This window comes from Vulpes lagopus, unplaced genomic scaffold (assembly GCF_018345385.1).
Source record: "Vulpes lagopus strain Blue_001 unplaced genomic scaffold, ASM1834538v1 ctg141, whole genome shotgun sequence".
NCBI classification, from domain to species: domain Eukaryota; kingdom Metazoa; phylum Chordata; class Mammalia; order Carnivora; family Canidae; genus Vulpes; species Vulpes lagopus.
The window spans coordinates 182,949-192,615 of NW_024570598.1; the positions used below are offsets into that span (position 1 = coordinate 182,949).

At 35.7% G+C, this 9,667-nt stretch overlaps 1 long non-coding RNA gene across 1 annotated transcript in view; it reads right to left on the reverse strand.

The window, feature by feature from the left end:
* The window catches only part of LOC121483809, a 46,017-nt gene extending 45,743 nt beyond the window's left edge, over positions 1-274 (reverse strand). The window contains exon 1 of the long non-coding RNA XR_005985864.1: positions 240-274. This is a non-coding gene — a long non-coding RNA (uncharacterized LOC121483809). The remainder of the gene's footprint in view (positions 1-239) is intronic.
* Positions 275-9,667: the final 9,393 nt, after the last annotated feature.

A 9,667-nucleotide genomic window follows, 5' to 3' on the forward strand; every position in this document is an offset into this window, starting at 1 on the left:
TCTGTCACACTGATCAACAGAACACAGATTGAAGAAATATTAACAGGAGATAGAAAAGGTTAATCATGTGAGAAATGCAAAGACATTTCACTTTTTTAATGTCCTAAATATTCAAAGACAAAGGAGAAAAACATCAGCGTAATAATACAGACTTAATACCATATGACTAAAAGATATATGCAGCAATTTTTTAAGTCCTATCTACTTAATACTGTATGATGAAACAATGTTTAATTTACCTTTAACTTCTGACTGGAGCAGTTGCTGTGGTTGCTCCAAATGTTGTAACATATTAAACAGCAATGCCAACAAACTTTTTTTAGAAGGAAAGGAGACAGATCTTACTCTTAAGTCATTTATGCTCATTTTCCCACATCTTTTAAAAGTTTACTGCTCTTACTTAACTCATCTTGAGACGTTAGAGGTTCTCAAATATGTGTGGTTCAGATTTTTGCATTTGGTGGTCCTAGTTAAGCCCCAGAGAAAAGAATTCCCTATAATAAAACTGATATTTCATAAGACTCACAGGACTCAATTAGCATAGAATCTGAATTGCCTCTTACTCTGGGGAAAGGGTCAGAATTCCAATCATTTAGATGATGTGAACACAAATAAAAAAAAAAACAATTGTTATACAATTAGGTTTTTTAGTTAATTTCAGGAATGACAGATGGACATGATCCTTATTTTCTGAAAATATAGAGTTTGTTATTACAAATTCTATGTAAAACAAACTATAACCTAATAAGCTAATATATATTGACCTACACACATACAAAGTTTTAACATAATGATTGTATGTGTGCATATAAAGATTGTATATGTTAAGAGTTTCTTTATATATGTGCGTGTATATATGTATATCTATATATATATAGATATATATAGATATACATATATATATAAATTAAATCTGGAAAAGTACCTGTTTTCTCATAAATAAGACACATTTATTATCTAGTACTGAACTTATGTTCTTACCCTGAGTAATATATTATAAAATTTTTAATTACTTCAAATTATTTGATTATGGATAAATCTCCCATAGAAAGGAGCTTCCAACTTGCCCAAATATAAATGGGATTTTGTTTTGTTTTGTTTTGTTTCTTGCTGTGCTGTGGTTGATGGGATGCAGGGGCAGGATGGGAGAAAAGGATGTTATCATATAATGGAAACTAAGTTTCTGGAGTTGTGGCATACTTGTGGTTATCAAACAGCCAAACTTTGTTTTTCATTTCAAATCATGAAAATCTCTTTTATAGCCCACTATCTTCTCCATTATAAATTGATCACTTAAATTGGCAAATGCAAAATCACCCTTTGTATGCTTATGATAAGGCTTGCAAGACTCCTCTAAGTACTCATGCAGTTCTGAAGAAGGATCTGTTGCTCTTTCCTAGGAACTGAGAATCCTGTTTGTCCCAGGAGAATCAATAGAAACAAGGATCATTTGGAGCCTAATATATGTCTTATATTCAACCATAAAAACGTTTACCCTGTTTTGCAACTGCATTTCTTTTTTTTTTTTTTTTTTTTGTGAAATTATTCTGTACGGCTGTGCTAGCCTGGTGTTTACAGTTTGGTTTCTTTTTTCACTTTAAAACAAGGCAGTCAGCCAACTTTAAACACTGCCTACTTCTAGCCAATTGTCCTTTTCTCTCTGTCAACATTTTTGTTAAAGGAAAAGAACATGAGTAAATGCAATGTTTCCAACACCTTTAAAAAGAATCTGTGAGACTCAGTCAAGTCAAGCAGCAGAGAAATTCTATTGAGATGGTGGTGATGTCAGTAGGTAATCACTATAGGTCATTTCCTGGAATGGTGCCCCTTCTCCTGAATTCTTACTTTTTTTTTTTTTTTTTTTTTGCTATATTTTCGATTGTTGACTTACCCCGTATGCAGCTTTGAACTGAAAATAGGTCAAGGCCAATTATTACCTTAGATAAGAATTACTAAACACCCCCAAAACAGCCATTATTATGATAGGCACTAAGTCCAACTCATAATCACATTTAATTCTCACAGCAACCCATTCAGGGTAATACTATTATTTTTCTTTTACAATGAAGAAATTGGGGCTCTGGGAGACTAAGTATCTTGCCTAAGGTAACTGCTAGCCATTGAGTGGCATCATTGCCAAAGTATAACTCAGGCTGCCTAATGATGATGCACTTAATCAACACACCATGTATATATTGAATATATGTATTTCAGATGCAGCTTTGGAAATATATATGTGTGTATATATATGTATATATATATATATAGCTATTTATGCATAGATGCATGCATGCATCTATGCATATATTTTATATTTATTTGTATTACCAGTTTATAATCTAGATGGAAAAGGAGTAGAACACTATATAATTGGGGGAGTACATAATTGTCAAATTAATAGTATAAAGCAGTGTTTTAAAAATATCTTTCCAGCAAGATGTATCTGTAAAACATACTCTCAACCAACAGACTTTGGCTTAGATAAAAATGAGCCAAAATAATATCTAATTCTAGTTTGGTGTATTAATTCATCCCCTTCTTTCTTACTTAAGAAAACAAAGGAAGGCAAGTACAAAAAATGGCATTATAATATGAATTAATTAATTCATTTATCTATTCAACAAATATTTTTCCAAGAGACATAATGAAGAAAAAAAAATAGTCAAGGCTTCTATCTTCATGGAGTTTACCATTTAGTGGAAGAGACAGACATTAATCAAATAACCTATATGTAAAATTTTAGCCAAAGCCACTGCTATAAAGGAAATGCTATGAGGACATAAACTAGGGGCATTTGTCAGGAATACCAATCAAGTTTCCCTTGTAATAGGGGAACTACTATAGTAAATTGTAAAAATGAGGAGGAAAAGGTGATGGGATAGTGCTCCAGAGAGAGACCATAGGTTGTTCAAAGCCTTTGGTGGAAAGGAGCAAAACTGAGAAGCACAGATCAATGTGGCTGAGAGGGGGCCAGGTTTAAGTGGGACACTTAGGGACAGAGTGGTAAAGAACACAGTGTGAGATAAGGCAAGATATAGGTGGGGTAGCTACTAATCTGTTCTAATCCATAAAGATATCAATAAAACTTACTGGAAATAGCTCTTACATTGCAAACATCATGTAACTGATTTTATGGCAACATGCAAGTTGGGAACTGTTACTATAAATAATGGTTTCCTCAGAATGCAGAGAAAGGCAGTGCATCGAGGATCTCAGTGGTGGGGACATTTTCATGAAGAAGACGGGACTTCATTAGGTTTAAAATGGTGGCTATCCATTAGACAGATGAAGAAGAAGAGAAAAGTAGGAGGCCAAAAATGGAGCAAGACATAGGAGAAGTCATTGGCCTAATGGAATCCCGACAGCTCGTTGCCTTTAACTCAAAGTGGACCTGTGCTTTCTCATTCTGGCAGATGCCTATTTGAATGCTGTTGAAACCCTAGTCTACAGTTCCCTTTGTTCATGCTTCATCTTTTGGATAATTTGCTTCAGCTCATTATATTTGTTCTAGACAAAATCCTAGATGCTAGCTCCATCTACCAAACAGGTCCATTAGTCTATGTGTATGTGTGTGTGTGTGTTGGGACAGAGGGGCTCAGGAAAAGAAAAGCTTAAACTCAAGTGATCTTCTCCCTGTACCTATCAGTAGGGTACCACTTTCCAGCTGGGGGCACAAAACAGATGGGCTCCAGGGGTGAGGATGAAGGGAACAACAAACAAGAGCAACAATAGAGGACTACGTATTTTAAGCCACTCTGCTCAGCATCAGTGCCATACAGACATCCATCTATCCCAAAACAGTGTGTTTTTTTGTAGTATAATGGAATAAAGCTTCTATCTAGAGAGCTGTGCTACCAAGTTCACAACTATCATACATACTCTCGACCTTACAAAAATACAAAATCCCATGCATAATCAGCCTTAAGAAGCTAGTTATTAAATAATGATATTTTATGTATAATTAAGAAAATGACAATGTACAAAAACACTTTATGCTAAAAAGCCAGAATAAAGCCAATGAAAAGAAAAATGGTATCTTTTTAATCTCACTCTCCTACATCAAAGATAAGTAATAATCATTTGTAATTAAAAAGAAAAATAAAATCTATGTTTAGCAATGGGGACTGGTTGAAAAAACTATAGTTCATTCATACAATGGAATATTTTGTAATGGCTACAAAGAATAAAGTACACACTTATGTGTTGACTTGGAACTAGCAAAACAGAGTGTTTAGTTAAAAAAATCAAAGTCCATAATAATTTGTGTAGTTAGGGCCAAACAATGTTAGGTATACGTATATGCATAAAAATGTTCTGAAAAGGTAAAGAAGAAGCAGTTGAGGGGTTATGTCTGGGGAGCAGGACTAGCAAAAGGAAGATTTGCTTTTCATTGATATATTGTTTTGTTTGAATATTTTTAAATCATGTGCATATGCTTTTTTATAATAATAAAAAATAAACGAAGCTTAGTTCTAAATGTTAACCTAGGCAAAAAAATAATGTAAAACCAGAAGGATCTAGGCAGGAAACCATAGTGAACTTTCTTTTATTACATTTTACTTCCTTTCCTCATCTGTCTCAAAGTCTAATGCTATAGACTCAAAATAAGTACAAGAATATAACTATTGGCAGGCAAGATAAAAGCTTTGGTTCCTCCTCCAATTTCTTTCCATGGCCATTAAATTCCTCCTCTCTAGTTTACATAGCTGAGCAAATGGTTAGGGATTGGAGATTTTTTTATAAACAAAAATTTCTGCTGGCTACAATTTTCATTTGCTTATTTTATTACTCAGTCTATCCTGAAATAGAACCTCAAATTATTATCCATTTTGCTGTTGATATAACTAAAAGCAAATTTCAAACTGATACAGAAATCCTTGAGGACTTTTTTAGTCTTCACTAGATACGTTTCTAAGAGTCATAGAACATTTTAAAATGATTTCTCAATATTAAATAGCCATTCAATAGAAAGCCTACATCAAATTAATCTTAGTCTTTCCAAGTCACGATTCACCTGAAACTCTCATCTGAAACTCCATGGATAGTAAAGTGGTATTGGCTCAGCTGATTTTATAAACAACTCTGAATTTTTTTAAATCTGAATTTCTTTTTTTTTAAGATTTTATGTATTTATTCATGAGAGACACAGAGAGAGGCAGACACAGGCAGAGAGAGAAGCAGACTCCATGCAGGAAGCCCAATGTGGGACTTGATCCCAGAACTCCAGGATCACGCCCTGAAACCAAAGGCAGATGCCCAACTGCTGAGCTACCCAGGCATCTCTAAATCTGAATTTCTGTTCATTTCCTACTCCCAATCCCAATAACTCATGCCCATTTTAACCATGTGATATTCTTACAAGTCACAACATTATCTGTTGGTCTTAAAGAGTACAGAGCCTATAGAAAAATTTTACAAAATGCAATTCTGGAACAGCCATGACAAAAATCCAAAAGTGTTTTTTCCTTTAAATCACTAAAGTCTTCCTATAATCTAGATAAGTTCTTTTTAAAATATTTTATTTCTTTACTTGAGAGAGAGCAAGAATAAGAGAGAGAGAGAGAGACAGAGACAGAGACAGAGACAGAGAGAGAAAGAGCAAATATGGAGAGGGAGAAGCAGACTATTTGCTGAGCAGACAGCCCATCATGGGGCTCTATCTCAGGATTCTGAGATTATGACCTGAGCCAAAGGCAGACACTTAAGCAACTGAGTCTCCTAGGCACCCTGATCTAAATAAATACATTCTAATGAAGAGTGAACAGAACCTGATTCTCTAGCTATATTATCAAAGAACAGTAACATAGGTGTATTCATTTTTCAAAATTGGTTGAACTATACACTTAACATTTACACATATTCTGAAAATGAAATTAAGAAACTAATTACATGTACAATAGCATTAAGAAAGAATAAAATATCTAGAAATAAATTTAACCAAGGAAGGCAAATCTTGTTGCTGAAAAATACAAAAGATTGTTGGAAGAAATTAAAGAGCTAAATATATGTAAAGATATTCCATGTTAATAGGTTGGAAGACTTATTATTGTTAAAATGGTTATACTCCCCAAATTGATCTTCAGATTCAATGAATTCCCTGCTAAAATTTTAATTGCCTTTTTTACAGAAATGGACAAGCTGATCCTAAAATCATATGGAAATGTTAAGTGATCCAGAGGAGCCAAAGCTGTCTTGGAAGAGAAGAACAAAATTGGAGGACTCATAGGTCCTGATTTAAAAACTCTTTACAAAGCTACAGTAATTGAAACAATGTGGCACTAGCAAAGAGTATGCTTATAGATCAGTGCAACAGAACTGAGAGCCCAGAAATAAACCCAACCATCTATGATCAAATGATTTCCAAAGAATGCCAAGAAAATTCAGTGAGAAAAGAACAGAACAGTCTTTTCAACAAATTGTGCTGAGACCATGGAATATTCACATGCAAAAGAATGAAATTAGAGAATTACATCATAACTGAAAATTCACTTCAAATGAATCAAAGAGCTAAATGTAAAAACTAAAACTACAAAACTCAAAAAAATAGGGGTAAATCTTCATGATCTTGGGTTAGTCAAAGATTTCTTAGATACAGTATCAAAAACACGAATAACAGAAATAATGAATTGGACTTACCAAATTAAAAGCTTTTATATTTTAAAGTGTATCACAAAGAAATCGAAAAGACAACCTACAGAAGAGGAGAAAATATTTGCAAGTCATATATCTGACAAGGAACTTGTACCTAGGCTATATAAAAAAACTGCTATAATGCAATATAAAAGACAATCCAATTCAAAAGGGGCCATGAATCTGAGTAGACACTTCTCCAAGAAAATATAGGAATGGCCGATAAACTCATGAAAAGATTATCAACATCATTAGCCACTAGGGAAATGTAAATCAAAATGATGATAAGATACCACTTCACTAGCACTAGTGTGGCTATAATAAATAAGAGAAAGAAAGGAAAGGAACAAGGGTTGATAAGGATGTGGAGAAATTGGAACTCCCACATATTGCTGGTGGGAATATAAAATAGTGCAGCTGCTGTGGAATACAGTTTGGTCCTTCTTCAAAAAATTAAAGACAAAAATATAAACATATACCTAGGAGCATTTCCACTCCTAGGTATATAGCCAAGACAAATGAAAAAATGTTTACATAAACACTTGTAAGAGAATGTTCATAGCAGCATTATAGTAGCCAAAAAACTAAAAGCAATACGAATGTCCACCAAGTGATGAATGAATAAGTAAGAGATAGTATATCCATATACTGGAGTATAATTAGGCCATGGAAAGGAGGGAGTACACATACATGCCACAACATGTATGTACCTTGAAGATGTTATGCTAAATGAACACAAAAAGTCACATTCTGGAGAAGACCCTGAGTGGAGATCCTGGTGGGGGTCAGGGTCGAGGAGGGGGCGGGGGAAGGGTGAAAAGCCCATTGGGAAAACCAAAGAGGACCACATGTCCACGAGGAAACCTGAAGGGAATATGTGAAAACCCATGTTCATGGTGGGTCCATTGACATGAAAGTTCTACAGTCGTCAACCCATCAAAGGAAGTGATCCACCTTGACTTGCTCTCTGTGCCCCGAGATCCAGCTGGTGGCCTTACAGAAGGAGGACTCTTGCTGGGAATCTCGGCCCAGTCCAGGGTTTCCCTCCTCCTGCAGCCTTATGCAAGCCCCACTCCTGCCCCTTCACCCAGACACCAGGGGAGCCCAGCCATCCCATGAGCGTCCCACCCATTAAGGCAGTCACTTCTCCTTTCCTGAAGCCCGGTAGAAAAAAAAAATTTTTTTTTGAAACTGTATGTATGTATATACATGTATGTATGAAACTGTATTTTCATATTTATATGAAATGCCCAGAATAGGTAAGTCCATAGAAACAAAAGATAGACGATTAGTAGTTGCCAAGGACTGGAGGAAGGAGGAATGGGTGTGACTGCTAATGGTTCCGTGGTTCTTTTTGGGTGACATAATGCTTTAGTATTAGATAGTGGTGACGGTTGCACACATCGTGAACATACTCAAAAACACTGAATTGTACACTTAAGCACAGTTAAAATAGAGGAGAAAGTAATTTGTGGATTTCACTCCATATAAATTATATTTACCTATGAACAGCCACCCAACCAGAGAAGGAGCTAGCAAGAGAAATCCTGCCCACATGCTGTGGACACCAGACATAAAGACAGTAATACCTTCAAAGATCCTTCTCAGGTTTTTGTGCACCAATATAGAGGACACAGCTGCTGAACCCTTAGCATGTTCACAGTGGGTGAGAGGAGGCACATGAGGACTTCCACGGAAAACCTACAGCTTAGTCATAGAGTCCTGGGCAGAGAAAACACAACAATCCCACAATGAGGCACTTTATCATCAGACTGATCAAAAACCTGGGCATGGGTGTGTCGCTAGTTTTCATTCATCCATTTAACAAATATTTACTGAGCAACTACCATGCACAGGTATCAGGGATTACAGGAGAATAGTTATTTTTGCATTACATTCTTTTGTGGTTATCAAGAAGAATGTAAAATGACAGGATCTACTTACAGCCTTGCAAAGACTCTCCATTTTCCAAACAAAAGCCAAACTTTACAATGGCCTATGAGACTCTATATGACATGCCCCCCCCCCCACTCCCAGGGTACCCACCTTACCTCTCTGGCCTCACCTCTAACTTTTCTCACTTCACTTCTCTACAATAGTCACTGGCCTCTTAGCTGACTCTCCAACACACAAGGATGTTCCTTCACTCAGGCCTCTGTAGATGTTCCATCTACCCGGAATGATCACCCTGCTTTCTTCATAACTCACCTTCCTTACTTCCTTTGGTATCTTGATCAAATTATAATTTATCAGCGAGGCCTACCTACTCGGCCTATCTTACCAAAAATTACAACCCACTTGTCCCTATAATTTCCTATCCCCTGTACCCTGCTCTAACTTTCTTTCTCTTTCCCTGTTCCATTTTAACACATTGTGTAATTTCCTTATTTATTATGTTTATTGTCATTGCTCTATCCCGTACTGCAAGCTCCATGAGGGTAGGGATTTATTGTTTTTGTCTATATTTTTCATTACTGTCCCTCTAGCATTTTCCATAAATATTTGTTGAATGAAGAGAAGTAACCAATACCAATACCTTTAGAATAACTTCCTTACAAGAAAGTCCGCTTGTACTGGCTCTTTGGGGACACTATTTTAGAGCAACTAAAATCACAGCTGGAATCCCATGGCACCAGCAACTATGCCCAGCCTCTGAGAAGTGAGGGGAAGATACCCTATCACTCAACAGTGGATAGCATTTCCTGAGATACCTGAACACCACTCAGCTGTGCTTCCGTCTCTGCTCTTCCATTAATACCTGTCAGTGAGCTATGTGGGTGCACAAAAATTATTTCCACGTAAAATGTTTATTGTGTAATGGTCTGAATTTTCCACAGTTTGAAGAGACAAGAAACAATGAACTGGAAGAGAATTAATTTTACTCTATTTTTCTAAATCTTTTCTGATTCTTTATAATCTCTGGCATTTCAAGAAATGCATGCAGTCACTTAAATTTTTCATTTCCTCATCTTGTTCTCATTTCTTTCATTCTTGAAAGAAAAAAGAAAGAAAGAAAGAAAGAAAGAAAGAAAGAAAG